Source organism: Lolium perenne, chromosome 2 (genome assembly GCF_019359855.2).
Source record: "Lolium perenne isolate Kyuss_39 chromosome 2, Kyuss_2.0, whole genome shotgun sequence".
Taxonomy (NCBI): domain Eukaryota; kingdom Viridiplantae; phylum Streptophyta; class Magnoliopsida; order Poales; family Poaceae; genus Lolium; species Lolium perenne.
In genome coordinates this window covers 309,885,238-309,910,590 of record NC_067245.2, presented here as the reverse complement: position 1 = coordinate 309,910,590, position 25,353 = coordinate 309,885,238, and the positions used below count along the sequence as shown (strand labels likewise).

The 25,353-nt window shown below is 45.3% G+C and overlaps 1 long non-coding RNA gene and 1 pseudogene across 3 annotated transcripts; both read right to left on the bottom strand.

Moving 5' to 3' along the window:
- The window catches only part of LOC127336865 (disease resistance protein Pik-2-like), a 116,041-nt pseudogene that overhangs the window by 50,790 nt on the left and 39,898 nt on the right, over positions 1 to 25,353 (bottom strand).
- On the bottom strand, positions 1,088 to 8,379 carry LOC127336866 (uncharacterized). Of its 3 annotated transcripts, none has more exons than XR_011752814.1 (6): positions 8,038 to 8,379; positions 7,423 to 7,764; positions 5,885 to 7,021; positions 5,225 to 5,771; positions 2,431 to 5,094; positions 1,088 to 1,889 (listed from the first exon to the last, which is right to left on the bottom strand). It is a non-coding gene; the product is annotated as an uncharacterized lncRNA (long non-coding RNA). The 3 variants fall into 3 exon arrangements; XR_011752813.1 differs by having other exon boundaries at positions 1,088 to 5,094; positions 5,225 to 5,327; positions 5,579 to 5,771; XR_011752812.1 differs by having other exon boundaries at positions 1,088 to 5,094.

The window sequence follows — 25,353 nt, the reverse complement described above, 5'->3', positions numbered from 1 at the left end:
GTCAGCGCTAAACCAGTCATCCCCGCTAAATTGGTTGCTAAATATCACCCTGTTCCAAATGATAAGCCGTTTTAGCAAATTAAATTAGCTTGCTAAAATGACTTAATTATAATATGGAATGGAGGTAAATACAGCTCCCTAATCATCGCATACAGCACTGCCGGCTAACCGTATCTATGCCTTGCGAGGAAGCGTCATTGCCCTCCAATGAGACGCTGTCACCCAGCCACGACCTTTTGGCCACACGATGCAGGGAGACTTCGCCACCCTACGAGGAGACCCGTCGCGCAGCCATGCGCTGGTAGGAGACACCGGTGTTGCCACGGCCCCTACCTCCGCTCTCTTGGACACGCCGCCCCTGCCTCCAACCAGCGCGGGAGACAAGGAGACACGGCCCCCACCGTTCGTGCCGAAGGTTTTCTACATTCTCAGGCGACAATTTTCTAAATTGAGTAATACTAGTATAATTTTTAGAGAGGATCGTATTTTCCAATTCAAACATCACTGCATTTCAGGACATAGCGAACATGCAAAACCAAGGTGATCCCGAATCTTTGTCTCTTTGTTTCCCTTCAGAGTTCAATAAAGAGCTCGAAATCTTTTCTCTTCTTTTCATAAATCTGTTGTAGGGAAGATAGACCTAAAAAATATAGCTTTCAAATGACGACAAATACAGTAAGACCTCCCTACAAATAGGTATACTAGATTTAAATGTGCGCCTTGGCGCACGATCCCGTGAAACTCATGTCGATATACACTTTTTACATAATAGCAATAAAAATTAACTGCCAGCATAATAGTACATTTCTTAGTTTAACAAAACGATATCTCTAGGTTCAAATTAGGATCGGATACACGAAACTACAGAATAGGCGAACAATAACATGGACAGTTACATGGGTAAAACCATTGCGTAGTTCAGAAGTTGTAGCAGAAAACAAACATATAAATATATAATTAGATCCAAATAGCTGAGGAGGTTAGTGGCAATGTGCAACCACAGTATTGTAAAAAACATGAGATCTATGCCTTTTGCTTCCGTACAAATCAAAACCAAGAGAAAGAATCATATACACCAAGAGTGGAGTAAATGAATCAGCCTTTTGCCGAAATAAAGTTGCATATGAACCTGAGTATTTGGTGTTCTATTACAAGTCATGTGTAACCCCTGGAACTTCATAAATTGCAAACCCAAAACATATATAGACACCACAAGTTATGATGGCGCATTTACTTAGTTAGCATCTGACCTAGTATACACTTTATTATGCAAGACTCAAGTGAACGGGCTGCTCTGAGCACCCAAAGTCCCAAGCAACACCATGGGCAAAAAAAAAATCTTACAGCCATGAAGAAAAATTTAACAAACAATAAGTACAACTGATGGTTTCTTTTACATATGTACAGATAGAATCCACCTAATACCTGCTCAATAAATTGGAATACATACCCAATCTATGAAGTAAGAGGACAGTTGCGCTATGTGCAATGCACTTATGTTGTAATAAACTTCACCTAGTATACGCGCTAACGTTTTGATCTCTCTCAGAAGCTCACCTGATATACACACTAACGTTTTGATCGACCTCTCAAAAAAACTAAAACACAGTCAACTTGTTTTCCTGAATCTAAAACATGCAACATCATGAGATAAAATAGTATGGCTGAAAATTCAGATTATTGATGTTGCAAGCTACTAACAAGAGAGAGCGGAGTTCTACAAGTTCCTCTTGAGCAAATATTAATATGTATACACATAAATAAAAATGAGAAAAGCTAGCACAAACTGTAGCAAGTAAAACATGTGGTGATGAGACCGCCAAAGCTCCGGCGATAGCCGGAGATGCCAGCAAGCAGGACCTGGACAGGTAACTCTTCAACGTGTGCGGCTGAAAATCAAAACAAATTCAAATCTAACACACCAATATTAAAAAGAGTACTGCAGTGGAAGACTAAAAAACTGAACCACCAAATGCATTGGAACATAGGTGTTGATGGCGGCAATTTGATCTGACATTACAATACATCAAATTTTCAATTTCAGTTCAAACAATCAGGTATGAGATTCGAGAACAATGGGCGCATGGGGTGCTTTATTAACAAAATGGTAATTCATTTGACTTGAGGAGATTCCTTCCCGTTCTACTCTTTTTTCGGCACCCTCCATAAATGGTGCTTTACTGGGCGCAAGAAGGGCTTTATTATCATGTATTTGACAATACGAATACTAAATTAGAATAATATTCATGTAAAAAATGCATTAACAACAATATACCATTTTAAAAAGCTCCTTCAAATAATTCATTTCTAGACATGCAAGATGCATAGGGTGGTTTAATTGTTTTACCCTGCTAAAAATAGATAAATTTGTGTATGACAAACTCGTAGACTAATCTTATTTGTGTACATACTAAGAATCAGGGAACATACTGCAATAGTAAATTTTCTCGAGGACATCATCCATGAAAGGAAGCAATCTCTGGAAATTTCATTGATAGAAAGCATGGTTAGCCTGAGAATAAAGGTAGTAAACTTATCTAGATGTATCCAAATCAGAGAGGAAAAATATAAATATATAATCATCAGCCAACTGTATCTTGTGATTGTTCCCAAATATAGTAGTGATGGAGATGCCGGCTTAAGCCCGATACTTCACAAATATATATTTTTCCAAATATAGATGGGAAAAACAGGCCTGTAGAGTAAACTCTTAGAACTATGGTATAGATTTTTCCAAATATTTCATGTCCTGAACAAAGTTTTCAATATTCATTATTTGAAATAAGCTCCAAATCACCATTTTACAGAGGTATATAAAAAAAGTTGTTGCTAAAGAAGTTAACTATGAAAAGTGTAAGAACACTCTGGACATGTTCACCGTATATATCCCTTGTAGAGAAGCATGCAGCCATGGCTTAAACCATCACTACATCAGACAGAGCAGGGCAAGGGCAACCCAAAAATAAGTGGCCGCGTGACATCGGCATAGTTCAGCAAGGTAGGGCCTTAGCGAAAATCTTCGGGCATGACCTCGTGGTTAAGCAGGAGATTGCGGTGGCAAGGTGTGAGTGGTGTCTTGGGAGACGACGGTGACCGGCCTAGCTCCTACATCGCTGAAACTATCACCCACATCCATGTCTATTTAATCACTGTACTGCATAGTACCAAAAGATATGTGACGAACAAAAATGAATACATGTAGATGATAAAAAAAGACAAGTAGCCTTTCCTCTAAACATGACAGTGTTCTTAGTTTTACTATGTTATGCGAATCAACTATTTGTTGTCTATGCCTCGCATTCATGAAACCTAATTAAAGGAATGAAAAAAATGGCAATAGACTATCCAATATGTAAACATGGATTCCAAGATTAACTCATTGTCAAAGAGGACCTAGTCCATGATCAAAAACAGGTAAAAGGAAGAATCTGAATGGAATAAATATTAACTTCATGTGAATAAGAACATCTTGAGCTCCTTTATGGCTTTATGTACCTTGCTCTCGTTTGAAACTAACGATTCAATATAAGTCAAAATAAGGTTACATCCTGAAGTACGACAAAAGGAATGGTGAATTGGGCCAGCTATATCTGTATCCACCAATATCAATTCAAGTGACATGGGTCTACCACTATATAAGCTCTGCAAGCAACAAATTTCACCTCAGTACTTATATGGCTTAATTTTTTTTTGAGAAAACAAAGAGTACAAAGAAAATGTTCTTCAACAAACCATCACAACCTCAAAGCAAATGATCTAGTGCCTCTACTATTTCACTTTAATAGTCACAAAAACAAGAGTATGTTATAACTCAATTTCAAACTTAGAAACACAGGGTTAGCCACTGAACAGTTAATAAAAAATTCATGAAATATTTTAGTCCTAATGTGAGAGCTATAATGCAACTGGTTTAGTAAAAACCATCCATTACCTTTTCTAACAAAGTATTGTGTTCAAACTGAGAAACCATAAAGCGGCTCATTAGAACAGAACAAGGGAAGGCCATCAAGCTTCCTCAGATGAGTGAACTGTGTGTGCTTTGTCACGTAATCATGTATCCATTTGTGATTTACCTCAACGAAAATGTGAGAAAATGTTTTCTGCATGTTCTTTCTCTAAAAAATTTGCTAGAACCACTTAGTTGTCACGACAATGAAACATATACCAGAGCTGAAACTGAAGCCATGCCATCACTAACCTTGGTTTACAGAAATCCAACATCTGCATCTTAAATTTTAGAAGCCATCTACAGCTTCCTTGATTTAAAGAAATCTAGACCATCTGGAGTCGTAACTGGACAATCATCTGATGTATAGTGTTTCTGCGGTTCTATTTGAAATGAAAAGATAGATGTTTGCGTATTTTCCTCTCTCCTATCAATAACCTGAGTGGGCTTCCTTTAACTGCAATCATAATTAAGAAAGAACACTGATTAGAACCCTAGTAACCTCAGTTGACTACCGACACAAATAGGAAATGAAATCACCGCTGGTAACTTCGTGTATCAGAAAAGTAATTGGGAGGATAACCCTTCTTGGATTGACATTTTCTGTTCTTCACATCTCCCAGCTCGCAGGTTTACAAAAACATTTTGTATATGTTATGCTTCCCCGAAAATTTATAGCAATCCTCATGCAAGTACAGAAAGGTGCTAAATGAAGATTACTGGAGTTACAAACAAAATAAGTCTAATTCAGGACCAATTCAGGGTATATCATGAGGAAGATTTCTTTCAAAAATCACCTTGAATGACAAAAGTTTCAAGTTTATTTTATATGAAAGAACGACGCCAAGAAAGGGTCATACACAAGAGAGATCAAGATTAGAAACACTACCGAGTGAGATCAATGGTTTTGTGCAGTATTTATTTTACTTTTTGTGCTTGAATACTCCATTTAATTTGGATCATCTTTACCTGTAGAAACAAATACGGTCGCCTAGATACACATTCAACCACTCTGTTAGGCGACAACAATGCCACCATGCTCGAAGAAAGGTCATACACCAAATCAAAGTAGAAGAATGAATGTAAAAGGATCATGCATACCTCAATACATGTTACATATCTTCTCAACCTCGTATAAAATCAAAAAACTGTAAATCTTGGATTAGCAAGTAATTATGCCATGATATGGATATAGCTAATATAACTTGCACATGAAACTCATATGTCGGTATTAAATCACAAGAGAGTAGTGGAAGAAAGTGGCAGGCACTTGCTCACCCTGGCTCAATGTGGAAGCAGATATCACATGATCCTCATATTGAACGTCGAAGAGGATGCAGAGGCAGAGCAGCAGCGAAGTGAGTGTTTCCCATGTACCTCCCTAACAGACTATATTGTAAACTCTAGTCACATAACTGTGAGAGGGGTAATATAACTCCAATTAAATTTCGGAAAAGAATAGCTATTAGTAGACTGAATACTACAGAGAATCAGCACTAATATGATGAGCTGTGTACTTTTCTGTATCAGGTCATTGCAAAGGGAACAAGTTCACTGGTCCTATTCCGTCAATTATTATCCTCAATGAACGCTGCATCACCTACGTCGAAAAATGAAGAGGGAAGATGATACCTGAGTAAGGGAATAGAGACGCTATAGGACATCATTTGGAGGCAATGAATAATGTTGCTTCTCAAGATATAATAGACTGAGCATTTTTCAGCAAGAAAATTCTCTACATCAACCTCTGAATTTTCATACATGATCATGGGATTAACTTATGGCTAGGAAGAGCAACAAGCCAGCGACCAGTGAAGCACATCACCTGACATGGGAAGAGTGTAAGGATGAACATCTATGTTCAACTAAATTGGAAAAACTGGAATTGTGCAGAGCATGTCAAGTCCTGCGGAAAAAACATGTTGCAGCCGCCGCTACCTTGTCAAGCCATTTCCCGGCACTTGCGGAGGCCACCGCTGCTGCGTCCAGCCGCCAACATCACTCGGGCGCTTGCCACCGGCACAGCTGCCACACGGTTCCTTGGCGCACGATCCCGTGGAGTTCATGCAAAAATTTATTTTGTACACATTTGTAAACATCGATGATAAGCAAGCATTAAATGAAGAGTGCATAATTATCCGGAGGAATTATCAGTTGACAAAGAAGAAAAGAACACAACCTATCATGCGTCTTGCATCAGTCTCTCGCTTCCCTGGGTGGTCATCCCCGCCGCCGGTCTCCTATTGTACCACGGCGCAGTGGAGCGAGATTTTGGAGAGAGAGCAGCGGGCAGACACGAACTGTAGATAAGTAAAAGAGACATTGCAGTAGTAAAGCCTCAAGCAAGGGACAAACTGGCAACAAACATAAATGCAAAATACATGATCAGGCAGAGAGGAAAGGCTGCACCTCATTAGAGATCCTAGTCGAGTATCTTGAAAGCAACTCTGCATTTTCATACACAAATGGTTCGGCGTATACAATCCACCAGCTTATCGTAAAACAAAAGAATAAGAAAACAAGATGCCTACATGGAGTGTCTAGAGATGTAATATATAGTAAATCATAAATCAGAAAAAAAAATTTGGTGTGTGGTATTACTCCTGCACTGGGCTAGCATGTCAATGGGTTTCATATGAAAACAACTTGTTTGGATATTCAAAATGAAATAAGAAAATATCATTAGGTCCAAATTTAATTACCACCTTATCTATTTTTACAACATTCTAATAGAATTGTTCTATGCTGGCTAGCTAGACACCACATGAATCAGCTCTCACATGGCAGCCTATATGAATCATTCAAGGAAAAAAAAATAACAACCACATCGGGTCATCTTCCACAATGGTGTCACTCTCAGTATCAGTTAGGCTGATCCAATTCTCGATCCTTTTAATACACTCATATGCCACTAAAGGATTTAATCTTCATGTCATCGCACATATATATATATCATGCAATCAAATACGAAAAATAGGGAAATAATCAAATTGTAATCAATCTTCAGAGCCGAACTTTTGACCTAAAGACAAGGAGAACTGACGACGGCGATAGCCATGCCCACTGGATTCAGACCTGACCAAAATATCAGAATGGACTAACGTTAAACTGGGTCCAGCAAAATTATCATGTGTTAATATATTGCCTGAGAAAAAGAAAAGAAATATCAGGAGCCATTAAAATTTTCAGTACATTTCTAAATACTCATTCATCTTAATTTTTAGATAAACTCCACTACTTCCATGACCTGATAATTTGCCACCACCAAAAAAAACCTTTGTGCTCTCTCTCTCCACCTGCGGAGATGCTGTCAGGCTAATTCCTATTTCATACATCAGGCTCTAGCTGCCTACCTAGATACATTATCGAGGCTAGCCTGCTCTTTTCTCCTTTCTTTAGCAGATTCTCACTGCAAATCTACTTTGGCAAACAATACTTGTCTGGACACAGCCGAGGGGATAAAATCGGGAGGTTACCTTTGCAGGTAAGCTTGATGCGTACTAAATAAAGTTGTGGAATAAAATGGTGCTTGCATCCTTTGCAGCTTCCCTTCCGTAGCCCTGCAGTTTCTGGCGCCCCCTCTCAACCGCTCGCCCATAGCCCTTCCGTCGTTGTACGGGTCCACCATGGCCTCCAGCCGGCCGTCAAATCCTCGTCCTCCCTCCGCCTGCTCCATTTCCCGCATCAGCCGCCACACACATGGCGCCCTGCAGCTGCTCGCACGCCTGCTCAACCGCCCGCCCATGACCGCTGCTTTTGCTCGCTCGGTGAATGCAAGAGGAAGGCGGCCACCTGATGCGACAATCCCAGGCGACGACCTGGAAAGACGGAGCACAAATCCAAAAGAAATCAAGTCAAGGGTAAGAGGGAACGATTACCAAAATATGGCTGAGAAGAAGAATCTAAAAAAAGTCAAATAACAACCAGATCTAAATAGAACACTTTGTCTCCAAAAGCCCAGCCAAGAAGAGAAACAAGAAGAGGCAAAATTTCATGGGCAAAAGCATGTCCGGGGAAGAAACAAAAGAATCAAAAAGCCCGCACTCTATCTGTTTCTAGAAACACGGCCAGGAAGAGAAACATGAAAATACCGGAAAGAAGTCCACGGACAAAGAGGTCGGGCGCTCGTTGCTGCCGGTGAAAAAGTGAGGAGCAAAGGAGCGCCACCCTGCCCTCGCCGCCTCGCAGCTCACCGGCCACCCTGCCCTCGCCGCCTCGCAGGTCGCCGGCCACCCCCGCCCTCGCCGCCTCGCAGCTCGCCGGCCACCCCCGCCCTCGCTGCTAGCCACCCACCATAACCCCAACGCCTTCTTCACTGGTCCATCTCCCTCGCGGACCAGCCCCACGCCTCCAAGCAAGCGGCCATGGACGAACCCTAAGCGCCGGAAGGCTTTTGCACAATGAAGCGTTGAGGAAGCTGGGAGACGCAGCGATTGGGGAGACCGTGGGGTGGGGATTGGGTGGAGACTGGAGAGCGACGGAAACCCCAACCTACCCTGCGGAGAGAAGATATTTTCCATGCCCCGAAGCGACGCGCGACCAGCCCAAAAACCAACCCAGCGACTGACGAGCGGACCCGGCCATATGTGGGACCCACGTGAAGTTGCAGGCGGGTAAAGTATCGATGTTTCATGGCTTTGTCTAGTGTGGGAAATCGGCTCACGCACGCACGCGACTAACCACTGGACGCGCTGCTGGCCTAAATAAACGGACGAGATTCCCCATATGACATTGCTGACAACATCCAATGGTCCAGAATCGTTAATCTCTGTGAGACCCCCTATGGGGGGCATCTATTATACCTTTAGATGTTAGTATGAGTATTGTTATAGCATCTCTAACCATCGCTTATAATCATTTAGAGAGGAGTAAAATTTTGATTTACTTTCCTAACCGGTACCTAACCGATTCCTTAAGACACGTTTGGTAGCCCGGATCTCATTTTGGGTTGAGTGGGGAGGCCGCAGAACGTGTTGCGCGTTGCAAATGGGCCACGTGTCAACTTTGGCCACGCTGTTTAGGGCATCTCTAGCAGCGACCGTTTGTGTCCGCCGTGACCGAAAATGCGTCTGGCATCACCTCCAGCAGGGTGACGCAGAGTGACCGGACTGTCCGCGGAGACGCGAACCTGGCCCAAATATGTGCCAGGTTTGCGTCTCTGCGGACGCGCAAAGTGTCCGCTCGGTCCTCGCACGGGCCCGCCTGGCAGGGGCACAACTGCTTCGTCTTCCGCGGTATTACTTACAAGCGGCGCTGTGCAGCCTTTGCAGCGTCGTGTTAATGGCGCGTCTCGGCTTCCGCGAGCGTGCGCAGTGATGACGTGTAAAGCACACGCCCGTTGGGAACCCCAAGAGGAAGGTGTGATGCGTACTGCAGCAAGTTTTCCCTCAGTAAGAAACCACGGTTATCGAACCAGTAGGAGTCAAGGAGCACGTGAAGGTTGTTGGTGACGGAGTGTAGTGCGGCGCAACACCAGGGATTCCGGCGCCAACGTGGAACCTGCACAACACAATCCAAATACTTTGCCCCAACTTAACAGTGAGGTTGTCAATCTCACCGGCTTGCTGTAAACAAAGTATTAAATGTATGGTGTGAAAGATGATGTTTGTATGCGAAAAACAGTAAAGAACAATGTTTGCGGTAGATTGTATTCAGATGTAAAGAATTGGACCGGGGTCCCACAGTTCACTAGAGGTGTCTCTCCGATAAGAAATAGCATGTTGGGTGAACAAATTACAGCTGGGCAATTGACAAATAGAGAGGGCATAACAATGCACATACATATCATGATGAGTAAAGTGAGATTCAATTGGGCATTACGACAAAGTACATAGACCGCTATCCAGCATGCATCTATGCCTAAAAAGTCCACCTTCGGGTTAGCATCCGCACCCCTTCCAGTATTAAGTTGCAAACAACAGACAATTGCATTAAGTATGGTGCGTAATGTAATCAACACAAATATCCTTAGACAAAGCTTTGATGTTTTATCCCTAGTGGCAACATCACATCCACAACCTTAGAACTTTCTGTCAGTGTCCCAGATTTAATGGAGGCATGAACCCACTATCGAGCATAAATACTCCCTCTTGGAGTTACAAGTATCAACTTGGCCAGAGCCTCTACTAGCAACGGAGAGCATGCAAGATCATAAACAACACATAGATGATAGATTGATAATCAACATAACATAGTATTCCATATTCATCGGATCCCAACAAACACAACATGTAGCATTACAAATAGATGATCTTGATCATGATAGGCAGCTCACAAGATCTGATATGATAGCACAAGAGGAGAAGACAACCATCTAGCTACTGCTATGGACCCATAGTCCAGGGGTGAACTACTCACACATCGATCCGGAGGCGATCATGGCGATGAAGAGTCCTCCGGGAGATGATTCCCCTCTCCGGCAGGGTGCCGGAGGCGATCTCCTGAATCCCCCGAGATGGGATTGGCGGCGGCGGCGTCTCTGGAAGGTTTTCCGTATCGTGGCTCTCGGTATTGGGGTTTTCTCGACGAAGACTTTTTATAGGCGGAAGGGCAGGTCAGGAGGCGTCACGAGGGGCCCACACGCTAGGGCGGCGCGGGCCCCCCTAGGCCGCGCCGCCTTGGTGTGTCGCCACCTCGTGGCCCCACTTCGTATCTCCCTCGGTCTTCTGGAAGCTTCGTGGAAATATAAGACCCTGGGCGTTAATTTCGTCCAATTCCGAGAATATTTCCTTTGTAGGATTTCTGAAACCAAAAACAGCAGAAAACAACAACTGGCTCTTCGACATCTTGTCAATAGGTTAGTGCCGGAAAATGCATAAATATGACATAAAGTGTGTATAAAACATGTGAGTATCATCATAAAAGTAGCATGGAACATAAGAAATTATAGATACGTTTGAGACGTATCAAGCATCCCCAAGCTTAGTTCCTACTCGCCCTCGAGTAGGTAAATGATAATAAGGATAATTTCTGAAGTGACATGCTATCATAATCTTGATCAATACTATTGTAAAGCATATGAGATGAATGAAGTGATTCGAAGCAATGGTAAAGACAATGGATAAACAACTGAATCATATAGCAAAGACTTTTCATAAATAGTACTTTCAAGACAAGCATCAATAAGACTTGCATAGGAGTTAACTCATAAAGCAATAAATTCTTAGTAGAAAGCATTGAAGCAACACAAAGAAAGATATAAGTTTCAGCAGTTGCTTTCAACTTCAACATGTATATCTCATGGATAATTGTCAACAAAAAGTAATATGATGAATGCAAATAAGCAAGTATGTAAAAAATCAATGCACACGGTTGACACAAGTGTTTGCTTCTAAGATAGAAAGAAATAGGTAAACTGACTCAACATAAAAGTGGAAGAATGGCCCTTCAAAGAGGGAAGCAGGGATAAAATCATGTGCTAGAGCTTTTCAAGTTTTGAAATCATAAAGAGAGCATAAAAGTAAAGTTTTGAGAGGTGTTTGTTGTTGTCAACGAATGGTAGTGGGCACTCTAACCCCCTTGCCAAACAGACTTTCAAAGAGCGGCTCCCATGAAGGACGTTATCTCTACCACCAAGGTAGATCATCCCTCTTCTCTTTTCTTTACACATGTACTTTAGTGTAGTTTATTTTTATTTTTGGGTGACACTCCTTCCAACCTTTGCTTTCACAAGCCATGGCTAACCGAATCCTCGGGTGCCTTCCAACAATCACATACCATGAAGGAGTGTCTATTTATTTAGTTTTATTTAGGAGACACTCCTCCCCACCTTTGCTTTCTCAAGCCATGGCTAACCGAATCCTCGGGTGCCTTCCAACCTTTCACATACCATGGAGGAGTGTCTATTTGCAAAATTAAGTCGCTTACTGACGAATCAGAGCAAAACATGTGAAGAGAATTATTAAGAAGGTTAATAAAATTGGGGCTGGGAACCCCATTGCCAGCTCTTTTTGCAAAATTATTGGATAAGCGGATGAAGCCACTAGTCCATTAGTGAAAGCTGCCCAACAAGATTGAAAGATAAAACACCACATACTTCCTCATGAGCTATAAAACATTGACACAAATAAGAGATAATAAATTTTGAATTGTTTAAAGGTAGCACATGAAGTATTTACTTGGAATGGCAGAGAAATACCATGTAGTAGGTAGGTATGGTGGACACAAATGGCATATTTTTTGGCTCAAGGATTTTGGATGCACGGGAAGTATTCCCTCTCAATACAAGGCTTAGGCTAGCAAGGTTATTTGAAGCAAACTCAAGTATGAACCGGTACAGAAAAACTTACATAAGAACATATTGCAAGCATTATAAGACTCTACACTGTCTTCCTTGTTGTTCAAACCCTCACCAGAAAATATCTAGACTCTAGAGAGACCAATCATGCAAACCAAATGTCAACAGCTCTACAGTATTTCTTCATTAATAGGTGCAAAGTACATGATGCAAGAGCTTAAACATGATCTATATGAGTACAACAATTGCCAAGTATCAGATTATTCAAGACATTATACCAATTACCACATGTAGCATTTTCTGTTTCCAACCATTTAACAATTAACGAAGCAGTTTCAACCTTCGCCATGAACATTAAGAATAAAGCTAAGAACATATGTGTTCATATGCAACAGCGGAGCGTGTCTCTCTCCCATATAATGAATCCTAGGATCCAATTTTATTCAAACAAAACAAAAATAAAAACATACGGACGCTCCAAGTAAAGCACATAAGATGTGGCCGAATAAAAATATAGTTTCACTAGAGGTGACCTGATAATTTGTCGATGAAGAAGGGGATGCCTTGGGCATCCACAAGCTTAGATGCTTGAGTCTTCTTGAAATATGCAGGGATGAACCACGGGGGCATCCCCAAGCTTAGATTTTTCACTCTCCTTGATCATATTGTATCATCCTCCTCTCTTGATCCTTGAAAACTTCCTCCACACCAAACTCAAAACAAACTCATTAGAGGGCTAGTACATAATCAAAAATTTACATGTTCAGAGGTGACATAATCATTCTTAACACTTCTGAACATTGCACAAAGCTACTGAAAGTTAATGGAACAAAGAAATCCATCAAACATAGCAAAACAGGCAATGCGAAATAAAAGGCAGAATCTGTCAAAACAGAACATTACGTAATGACGAATTTTTCTGGGGCACTAAACTTGCTCAGATGAAAATGCTCAAATTGAATGAAAGTTGCGTACATATCTGAGGATCACGCACGTAAATTGGCATATTTTTCTGAGTTACCTACAGATAGGACGACTCAAATTTGTGACAGCAAGAAATCTGTTTCTGCGCAGCAATCCAAATCTAGTATCAACTCTACTATCAAAGATTTTACTTGGCACAACAATGCAATAAAATAAAGATAAGGAGAGGTTGCTACAGTAGTAACAACTTCCTAGACACAACAAAATAGTAGCAAAATAAAAACATGGGTTATGTTGCAAGAAGTGCTTTCTTTATAGCCATTAAGATGGGCTCAGTAATTTTAATGATGGTCACAAGAAATAAGAGTTGAAGCAAAAGAGAGCATCAAAAAACAAATTCAAAACAAATTTAGGCCTAACCCACTTCCTATGAAAAGGAATCTTGTAAATAAACAAATTCATGAAGAACAAAGTGGCAAGCATAGGAAGATAAAACACAAGTAACTTCAAAATTTTCAGCATGTAGAGAGGTGTTTTAGTAACATGAAAATTTCTACAACCATATTTTCCTCTCTCATAATAATTTCCAGTAGCATCATGAACAAACTCAATAATATAACTATCACATAAAGCATTCTTATCATAAGTCTCACGCATAAAATAATTGCTACTCCCAACATAAGCATAGTCATTCTTATTAATTGTAGTGGGGGTAAATTCAACAAAGTAGTTATCATTATTATTCTCATCATCAAATATAGGAGGCATAGTATAATCATAATAAACTTTATCCTCCATAGTAGGTAGCACCAAAATACCACTATCACTATTATCATCATAATTGGGAGGCAAGTATCATCAAAGTAAATTTCCTCCTCCATGCTTGGGGGACTAAAAATATCATGCTCATCAAAACCAGCTTCCCGAAGCTTAAATTCTTCCATAGCATTAGCAATAATATTGTTCAAAGGGTTCATGCTAATAACATTGCTACTACCATGCAAATAAGGTTCCATAGGTTTTTTAATTTTCGCATCAAACAATCCATGTATTAACTCAGGAAATAGATTAAAAAGCTCACAGTTGTTTTCCATTATGCCTAACTAGTGAAATAAAAACAAGAAACAAAAAGATGCAATTGCAGGATTGCTCATTTTAGCAATAAAACTAAACTAAGCAAACTAAATAAAGTAAATGCAAGTAACTAATTTTTTGTATTTTTGATATAAGAAAGCAAACAAAGCAGTAAATAAAATAAAGTAAAGCAAGACACAAACAAAGTAAAGAGATTGGAAGTGGGAGACTCCCCTTGCAGCGTGTCTTGATCTCCCCGGCAACGGCGCCAGAAAAAGAGCTTGATGACGTGTAAAGCACACGCCCGTTGGGAACCCCAAGAGGAAGGTGTGATGCGTACAGCAGCAAGTTTTCCCTCAGTAAGAAACCAAGGTTATCGAACCAGTAGGAGTCAAGGAGCACGTGAAGGTTGTTGGTGACGGAGTGTAGTGCAGCGCAACACCAGGGATTCCGGCGCTAACATGGAACCTGCACAACACAATCCAAATACTTTGCCCCAACTTAACAGTGAGGTTGTCAATCTCACCGGCTTGCTGTAAACAAATGATTAAATATATGGTGTGGAACATGATATTTGTATGCGAAGAACAGTAAAGAACAATGTTTGCAGTAGATTGTATTCATATGTAAAGAATTGGACCGGGGTCCACAGTTCACTAGAGGTGTCTCTCCGATAAGAAATAGCATGTTGGGTGAACAAATTACAGTTGGGCAATTGACAAATAGAGAGGGCATAACAATGCACATACATATCATGATGAGTAAAGTGAGATTCAATTGGGCATTACGACAAAGTACATAGACCACTATCTGATACGTCCAAAACGTATCTACTTTCCCGAACACTTTTGCTATTGTTTTGCCTCTTATTTGTGTATTTTGGATGCAACTAACACGGACTAACGCTGTTTTCAGCAGAACTGCTCTGGTGTCTCGTTTTTGTGCAGAAATCCAACTTTCAGGAAAATCCTCGGAATTTATGCAGAAGGCCCTATTTTCCCAGAATACTGACGGAGCCAGAAGGACAAGTCAGGTGGAGGCCCGAGGGCCCCACACCATAGGGCGGCGCGGCCCAAAGGGGTCCGCGCGGCCATGTGGTGTGGCCCCCTCGGTCGGCCCCCGACGCCCTCCTTCGGACTACTTATTGCCTTCGACCTAAAAACGCACGGGGAGAAGTCGAAGTCGCCAGAAACCCTCCAGAACGCCGCCACATCGCGAAACTCCGTCTCGGGAGCCAGAAGTCTCCGTTCTGGCACTCCGCCGGGACGGGGAATTGGAGGAGATCATCGCCGCCATCACCACCGACGCCTCTCCATCAACCAGCAATGTTTCCCCCATCCATGTGTGAGTAATTCCCCCACTGTAGGCTGAAGGGGATGGTAGGGATTGGATGAGATTGGTCATGTAATAGCATTAGATTGTTAGGGCATAGTGCCTAGTGTCCGTAATTGGTACTTTGATGATATTGTTGCAACTTGTTATGCTTAATGCTTGTCACTAGGGCCCGAGTGCCATGATCTCAGATCTGAACATGTTATTGTTTCATCGTGATATTTATTGTTTATGATCTTACCTGCAAGTTGTATACACATGTCGCTGTCCGGAACCAATGGCCCCAAAGTGACAGAAATCGGGACAACCGGAGGGGATGGTAGTGATGTGAGGATCACATGTGTTCACGGAGTGTTAATGCTTTGCTCCGGTACTCTATTAAAAGGAGCACCTTAATATCCAGTAGATTCCCTTGAGGCCCGGCTGCCACCGGCTGGTAGGACAAAAGATGTTGTGCAAGTTTCTCATTGCGAGCACGTACGACTATAATTGGAACACATGCCTATTGATTGCTTTGTACTTGGACACCGTTTTATTATTATCTGCAAATGCCCTGCTATGATTGTTACATGAGTTTCTCTCATCCATGCAACGCCCGTTATCCGTCCCCGTGCCTACAGTATTTTAATCCTGCTGTTTACTATAATTACTACTGCTGTTTCTGCTACTCTGCTGCTGTTATTTTACTACTGCTACTGCTATAAAACTGTTACTACTGATAAACTCTTGCGAGCAAGTCTGTTTCCAGGTGCAGCTGAATTGACAACTCCGCTGTTAAGGCTTTCAAGTATTCTTTGTCTCCCCTTGTGTCGAATCAATAAATTGGGTTTTACTACCCGCGAAGACTGCTGCGATCCCCTATACTTGTGGGTTATCAAGACTGTTTTCTGGGGCCGTTGCCGGGGAGCATAGCTTTATTTGGAAGTTCACTTGGATTGATATTGTTCGCTGCAAATTCTCCATCATGGGTAAAACTCGCGATCCTAAAGTCTCCATATTACCATCCACTACAAGAAAAGGTACAACTCTGAGTACCTCTTGAAAGGATCGTATGCCGCACCTAGAGGGGGGGGGTGAATAGGTGCTAACCAATTTTTAGTTCTTTTTCAATTTAGGCTTGACACAAAAGGTAAATTCTCTAGATATGCAACTAAGTGAATTTACCTATATGACAAGGCTAACAACTAAGCAAGATATATCTAAGCAATATAGAGATAGAATAGGATAGAGGTAACCGAGAGTAGTTCCCTTCCTTTGCAAGAAGGTACATCTACGTTTGGAGGAGTGTGGTTGCTACGAAAGCCAAACCAACAGCCACGAAGGCTTCACTCAGATCTCCGGTGAGCAACGCCACGAAGGCCTAGCCCACTTCCACTAAGGGATTTCCTCGAGGCGGAAACCGGGCCTTTACAAGGTTCTTGGGGCACACATCCACAACCAAATTGGAGGCTCCCAAATCTGTTACAACACAACAATCAACAACAATACATCAACACAAATCAACTAGGGAACCAAATAGGAACACTAGCATGAGATCCCTCAAACAAGAGAGGGGGAAATGAAGAATGCTTCGGTGAGGATGTAGATCGGTGTCTTCTCCTTCGAATCTCCAAAGATCAAGAGCTTTGGTTGGGGGAGGAAGGAGATCTTGCAAATCTTGACTTTCTTGAGGTGGCTCTAATGGAGGTGGCTTGGCAGATTTCTTGTGTAATGATTGAGCAAGCAACCAAGGTAGAAGAAGGGGGGTATTTATACCTCCCCTCAAAATTGAGCCGTTGCTGCTTCCGGGGGCCCGGATAATCCGGCCTAAGTAAGGGCCGGATAATCCGCCCCCCCCGGATAATCCGGCCTTCGGGACAAAACTGTGACATTGTCCGGCCAAATGTCCGGCCCATGTACTGGTTCACATTTCTTCCAGTCCTTAGCCTAAAACGAGGGGTGTCGTCGTGGTGAACAGACAGATGCCATAGGATGGCTTAGATTGGGGCCGAATGGACGCTAGAGGATTCGGGGGAGGGTTTGTGATCAGGTGGGATGAACTTCCGGATGGTTTCCTCAAGAACTTGGCCAAGGCCAGAGGTTGAAGAAGAAAGACACAAGGAAGAACTCGCTCTAGATCACTGTATTCATTGATTCTCACAAGTTACAGGTTTGTGTTCCTCTTTGTGTTCCGCTCTCTCTCTCTTCGTACGTGCCTATAAGGAGGGCTGCCCCCTCTCCTTATATAGGGGAGAGGGTGGCTTACAGTGCAAGAAACCCTAATGGCATCTTTGACTAGACAAACTACTTTATAAAGCTACTTTACAAAGCTACTTTAATCATAGATGACACCGGGGTCCTCTTTAATCAGGGAGGCTGACGTCCTCCGGCTTCTTTCTTCGTCATCTTCTTCTTTATCGTCAGCCCTTCGTTTAAAGCTACTTTGCTTAGCTCATCTTTGTCTTCTAGCTCTGGAGAGGATCTTTGACCAGCCTTGCCGACAAGCTCTTCCTTCCGGCGGCCCGGTACCTTTTCTATCCGGTTCCGGTATCCTTCCTTTGAGGATACCGGCTTAGCCTGTCCAGCCAAACGCCTATCTTAGACTCCGGCATGAACATCTAACCGGTATCCTGATGGCTCAAACCATCCGGTTTGGCATGCCTTTGGCATACCGGGGGTCATCCCCCCAACATTAGTCCCCGAAGCTGGTATAGTCTGGCGGATTCTATCCAACAGACCATGCCAGGTTCTCATATCTTTGGATACCGGTTTAATCCATCCGGCTTAGGGCTTGGATCCGGCATCTTTGCCCGGACTTTCATTATCTTTCTTTTCAAGTCATTCTCCGGTATCTTCTCTTCCGGTATCTTAGTCATTTAACGCCACCTCGGCGAAGTCGAGAATATCTTGGGCCCCGCGTGCGACAGAGACATGCGCACTGTGACTGACGCGCCAGTGTCAGTTGTCACTTCGCTTCGACTCCCGAGCGCCCATTTAATGCACCGCTGCGGATCCCACTAGCCGTTTTGGATCCTGTGTGTGCCTCCGTGTGGCCTCCTATTATCTCGCGTGTACCTCTCTGCCACGTGGCGGCCCATGGTGCGAACCGTTGCGGGCCGCGAGGCAAACCGCCGCGGCCCAGCGGTTTTTTGGCCCACGTCCTAACTCCTTTATAAGCACAACTGCCTCTTCTTCTTCCTCTTCTTCGCATTCCCCAACCTTCGCGCACAGTGCTCCTCGCCTCTGCGCCTTCGCCGCTCTCCGTCCGCCGTCGCTCGCTCGAGCTCCGTCGCCCGGCGAGCTTACGCCGTGCTTCCGCCGGACCTCGTCGTACGGGAATCTTCCGCAGCATCCTCTTCGAGCGCGCCGCATTCCTGCTTCTTCGTGAGCTTCTCCGCCTCGCCGTCGGCGGTGCTCGTTGGCGACCGCAGGTCCGCTCCGCCACCGGCGAACATCTTCCTCAGCAATTGCGCCGCCCCAGGTTGGTACCAATTTAACTTTGCTTGCCATCTGCCTGCTTTTCAGATCTCGGGACTATGGTGTTCTTATTTCCTCTTTTTCTTTGATTTTCTTCTTACTCGTAGATCTTCACGCGGGGTTCAAGTGTGGGATTTCTGTTTCTTCGCCTACCCCTCCAATGTCTGACGAGGAATCTTCCTCCGCATCCTCTTCTTCTTTTTCCGTTAAGCGCCGTAGACAATCTCCCGGCGAATCCACGGCTTCAGATCCAATGGACACCGATTCCGGCAACCAGCAGGAATCCGGTAGCCGCCAAGAGTCCGGTGGCCATCTAGAATCCGGTAGCTTTAGCCAAGCTTCCGGTAGCCAAGAAGCGAGTAGCTCTAGCCAAGCCTCCAGTAGCTCTAGCCAATCATCCGGCGCGGAGCCTTCCCCAATCACCCGTGGGGCCTGGATGGGCTCCAATGTCACTGAATATGAGATCGACTGGTTGTACCGGTCCCGCAGGATTCCGGAAGGAGTAGTTTGCCGGATTCCTGGTGATGAAATCGAACCGGATCCCAAGATCGGTGAACATGTTGTTTTTCTTGCTCACTTTGAGCATGGCTTCGGCCTTCCTGCCTCCCCTTTTTTCCGGGATTTTTTGGATTTTTATAAACTCCAACCTCACCACCTTCCTGGCAACGCCATCTTCTACCTTTCTTGCTATGCCACCTTCATGGAGGCCTATATCGGCATTCGTCCCACTCGTGAGACGTTTGCCCGCTTCTTTTGTTTGCGGATTAATTCCATCCAGGGCAAGGAAATCCCTAAGCCCAAGCCGCCCGTGGAGTGCGGATCTTGCATCGTTGGCTCCCGCCAAGGGAGCGCTTTCCTTAAGTTTGCCGGCCTCGAGTCTTGCCGCGCCTGGCAAGGAACCTTTTTCTATGTGAAGAACGACGGCCGCGCCGATCTCATCGATCTTCCTCCTTTCCAAGCGGGGCCTCCTAGCAGAACCAACTGGAGCTACAACCCAAAGACAGATCATGCCGAAACCAACCGGGTGGTACGCTTCTTGGCTTCTCTGAAGAAAGATACCAACATCTGCTCGGACGACATCATCCACACCTTTATTTCACGCCGGGTGCTTCCTCTGAAGCGCCGCGCGCATAATATGAGCGAGATGTACGGCCCTGGCGATCCTACCAAGATCACAGGCCGTCCCCTTAGCAAGAAGGATGTTGTTCGCAAGGCTAAGCAGATTTGCCAAACTGCTATGTCATTTGACTGGGGATGGGGCCTCCTTCCTCTCAGCACTACTAACCCTCCTACCCAAGAAGTAAGAGGTTATGCAATTGGGATTGTTTTTGCCGGTAACCCTCTGCTTTTGCTAACTTTCCTTTTTTCGTGTTTCAGGCCAAGGACCGCTTCCCCCTTATCCAAGCAGAACGACGTGGGATTCCGGTGAAGCGCGCCCTTGACTCCTTCGACCCAGATCCCTACATTCTTTGGAAGGATCTAAAGATGGGCAAGACCCCAGCTGCGCGCCTTGGCCGGTCTCCGCCGAAGCCAACCGGGTCCTCCGATGACCTGGCCATGCTCGAGGTATCTCCTTTTCCGGTTTCTTGTACCTTTCAGTTATTGCCTTTTTGCGAATTTCTCCTCAGCTATTTTTGACCCATAGATCCATGAGCGCGTGGCGCCCTTGAACACCGAGGCCGGCATTGAGTTTGTGGACAGCCTCTTGGCCCAGGGCCAAAAGAACAAACAACCGGCATCTGATGCCGGTTCCAGCCAGGCCCCTCCCTCCAAGCGCTTCCGGACCGAGCCCTTGGGGGAGAAGGAAGTGGGCATGCGTCGCTACAAGCGAAAGCAGATGCCAACTGTTTCCGGGTAAGTTCTTTATTTTCTTGCTTGCCTCTTTTTGCCAAGTTCTTTTTCCGGTTGCTTTTCTCCAACTATCTTTCTTTCTTTTTCTCAGCCCCGCGCTCAAGCTTGGCTCAAGGCCATCGGGCTCTGAAGGTTCCGCAAGGACCTCAACCCCTCCTCCTCACTCAAGCCCGGCACCATCTAGTGCCGGCAACACCTCTGCCTCCCTCACGGGGGGCACAACAAATCCGGGGCGTGCGGCCCCTTCACCATCAGATCACCGCACGGAGGAGGATCTTTCCTTTCTCCAAGAGAACCAAGACACCGGCGCCAGCAACATCGGCGCCGGCAAGACAGATGCTGGGCAGGCGGAACCTCTGGTTCCTCCTTCCCCGAAGAAGAAAAAGAAACAGCCAAGCTCCTCCTCCACCGCGCCGGATACTTCCGCGCCGGTATCTCCCGCGCCTCCTCTCGGGACCACGCCGACACCGCCGCCAAGCCAAGGACCTTCCGTGGCCAAGCGAACGGCGCCGCCAGAGACCCCCAAGATCACCAAGTTCCTCAAGCCCAGGGCTTCCCGTGGCAAGGCTGTGGAGGGCGACGCCTCAGGCGGCTCGCGGGACGTGGTGCTGCACGTCGGTCCTGCTGCTGCTGCTGTCCCGGAAAAACCTTCCGGCGTCCTAGGCCGGATCGTTACGCTGAATCGCGCGGGCAAGGACCTGGGGCACCTTCTCCCCTACGCCCAAAAGTGGAACGATGCGGATATCTCTGCATCCACCCGCGGCTTGGGGAAGGACCGCCTTCCAGCGCCAGACCCTGCCGGGCCTCGGTGCACTGAAGAACACTTCACGCAGCTTAAACGTGCCGTGAAAGAGTTTGACAGTGCCTGGTACAATGCTACCAGCAACGTGGTGGTAAGTTTCGCTAAACCTCTTGTATTTTTGTTGATGCCGGTTTCTTTTCTTTCCGGATCATGTCTATCCTCCCAGTCCCCGAGTTTCGTGTTGAGAGCGTAGCTCTTAGCGCGAAACTTCGACTAGAAATGCGCGAAACCGGCATAGCCAGTCCCCGAGTTTCGGGTTAAGATCTCTTGTTTCTCTCTTTCTCACAACCATCTTCCTTTGAATAGAGCACTGCTGACGCCCGGAAGCAACTCTTTGAGGAGCTTCTGTGGGAGCATCGGGACCTTGCCGAGGCCCATAGCCACTGCCAAGGTTTGTTTTGTTTCTTCTCCTCCGGCATCTTTTCACCGGAATGTTTTCTTCTTTGATTATTTACGCATCTTTTTGTTTAACAGTTGTTCCGGAAGCTACCATCGAGGCCCTTAAGGCCCAGGTTGCCAAGCTCCAAGGTACCACCCTTTCTTTTCCGGCTAACCCGTTCTTTTCTTATTTCATCTATTGTCGCTTGCTAAAACCTCTCTTTCCGGTACTTAGGCGAGAAAGAGCAGCTTCTCAAGGAGCACAACGAGGCACTGGACGCCCAGAAGACCGCGTTGAGGGAGCTGAAGGAACAGGCTATGCAAGCCACGCTCCAGCACGAGCAAGCTCTCAAGGATGCCCGGGTCGCGGCTGAGGCCAGGTTGGCGGAGGTCGTGGAGGACTCCACGAACTCCAACACCGTACTAACGGCAGAGCTGGAGGAGGAGAGGAAAGCGCGGAAAGCAGCGGAGCGCCTCATTGATACCATGACCACTGATCACAAGGAATATGATCGGTTGATTATGAAGATCGACGCGCTGGCTCTCCGTGAGTCCCTGCCTTGCCCCTTCTTTCGCTTATAAGCTTTCTCCTTTTGAAAATGTACCTTCGTTCCTTGTTCTTCCGACATGCTTTTTTCCGGTGTCTTGTGTTTATGCTTTTTCTTTCTTCCTGTAGAGCATTTCCCGGAATCCCAGGTCTACGCCGTGAAGAAGGTGAGGGAGGATCGGGTGGCGCGGGAATTTCCCAATATGGATGCGCACTGGGATGGGTACGACTATCTTGTCGCCCTCTCCGCGCGAGTCCAACACATGCGCTGCGTCGACCGGCTCCTTGCCGACCTACCAGCTGCCGCCATCCAAATCTTCAAGGTGCTGTGGCCTGAGGAGGAGCTGCCGGAGAACATCACGCTTACTGCCAACCGGCTCAAGGATGCCGGGCACCGGATTCGCGAGTGGCAATGCTCCGCGGCTCGTGCCGGAGCTGATACGGCGCTGCGCTTCGCATGCTCCTGGTACCCTGATCTGAATTTGGATGCCCTTCAAGGCGTACGCCAAGATGCTCCCACGGACACGGATCCGGCTCTCACCACGAAGCGGCAGGACCGGGCCTACCGGCTTGCTGAGTATGCCGAGGTCCGCACCTTCATCCCTCCCCCTCCTGGTGTCAAGGACTACCTCAGCGATGAGGAAGAAGAAGACGAGGGAGATGAAGATGAGGCTGCTGAGGACGTGCCGCCGGAAGCTCCTGAGGCCAGCACTGCTCCCCCTGAAGACGCTGAGACCGGTGCCGCTCCACCTGATGCCCCCGCGGCCTGAACAAGTTATCTGCTCCTGCTTGCTTTACAACAGACTTTGTTAAATTTGACCCCAGTATGCCGGGGTGTATGATGTAAAACCTTAAGTCCGCTTTTGCTTATCCTACAACATTTTATGCCGGTAAGTTATACCGGTAGCTAATTATCTTAAGTTTGCTTAGCATATTTGCCTCTGGTTTTGCTTTTATCTTGCACCGCAAAGATTTCCCAATTGTTTCCGCATCCAATTTGATGCATACTTGGTTCTTTTGCCTTGGCTCTGCCTGCCTTCTCTGGGCGTTCTTTGGCGTATGAGCACAAGGTTCTTTCACCAAACAAGCATCTTCTTGAACTTAGAAATAACTTTGAAATTTTGCAAAAAACCGGTTTAACCGGGGTTAGTTAAATTTTCCGGATTGTTCTTTCCTGCTGTCCCTCTCCGCAGTTCATGTGCTTATCCCCTACCGGTTTATCTTGCTTGCCATGAAGCCGGTTTGCGGACAGCAGCAGAGTCGAAGACTCCGGTAGGATTTAGCACACTACTAAACCGGAAAGAAAAAACATTCAATAAGCAACCGGTAAACTGAAAAAATAAACAAATTACATGCAACCTTACTGGGGTAGTCCCCGAAATTCATTCAAGGTTCCGGCATCTTTTATTCATAGCAATTAGGGTACAAAAAGGAACTTCTTACACCACATCTTCAAGAGTAGAAAGGACGCAACAGAGCTACGTTCCATGGACGCTTGCTCTCCTCCCCGGACCTGTCCGCCTTTCCTTTTCTCCACTCCTGTGCATCGATCAAGTAGTATGCATCATTGTGAAGCACCTTGCTTACAATGAAGGGACCTTCCCATGGTGGCAAAAGCTTATGCCGGCCCTCAGTGCGCTGCACTAGGTGAAGTACGAGATCTCCTTCCCGGAAAACTCTCGGGTTAACCTTCCGGCTATGATAGCGTCTGAGGTTTTGCTGGTAAATGGCTGTTCTTGCCAAAGCCAGCTCTCTTGCTTCTTCTAGCAAGTCCACATCATTTTCTCTGGCCTCTTTGACCTCTTGCTCAGTATAGAGCTGTACCCTTGGTGAATCATGAATGATATCAGTCGGTATGACCGCTTCTGCTCCATAAACCATGAAGAAAGGAGTGTATCCGGTAGACCGGTTTGGAGTTGTTCTTATACTCCACAGTACTGATGGTAGCTCGTCGAGCCAACATCCCGGTGACTTTTCCACTGCATCAATGAGTCTAGGTTTGATACCGGAAAGTACCAAAGCATTCATTCTTTCCACTTGGCCATTGCCTTGTGGGTGTGCCACTGAGCACAAATCCAACCGGATGTTCTTGTCCTCACAAAACCTTTTGAACTCACCTTGAGCAAAATTGGTTCCATTGTCAGTGATGATGCTGTGCGGGTATCCATACCGCAAAATGACATCTTTTAAGAACTTCACCACTGTGTGCCCATCACATTTTGCGATAGGTTTCACTTCTAGCCACTTGGTGAATTTATCCACCATAACCAAGATGTGGGTCATGCTGCTTCTTGCAGTTTTGAATGGGCCAACCATGTCAAGGCACCAAACGGCGAACGGCCATGTTAATGGTATTGTTTTTAAACCGGACGCTGGGGTATGATTTTGCTTGGCGTACCTCTGGCACCCGTTGCATTTTCTCACTAAATCCTCGGCGTTCTCCAAAGCAGTGGGCCAATAAAACCCATGCCGGAATACTTTTGCTACCAGCGCCCTAGACGAAGCATGATGCCCACATTCTCCTTGGTGAATTTCCTCAAGCATTTCTTTCCCTTCTTCCGGTTCCACACATCTTTGAAGGATACCGGTAACGCTTCTCTTGTACACTTCACCATTAATGAACGTATATGCCTTGGACCTTCTTTGGATTCTCCTTGATTCATTTTCGTCAGCCGGCAAGGTGCCGTTGACCAGGAATTCCTTAATAGGTTTAACCCGTGACGGTGTTTCTCGAACCAGAAACACCGGTGCATCTATCTCCATGCTGTCCACCAGCATCATTTCTTCCGGTACGGGTACAACAGTCC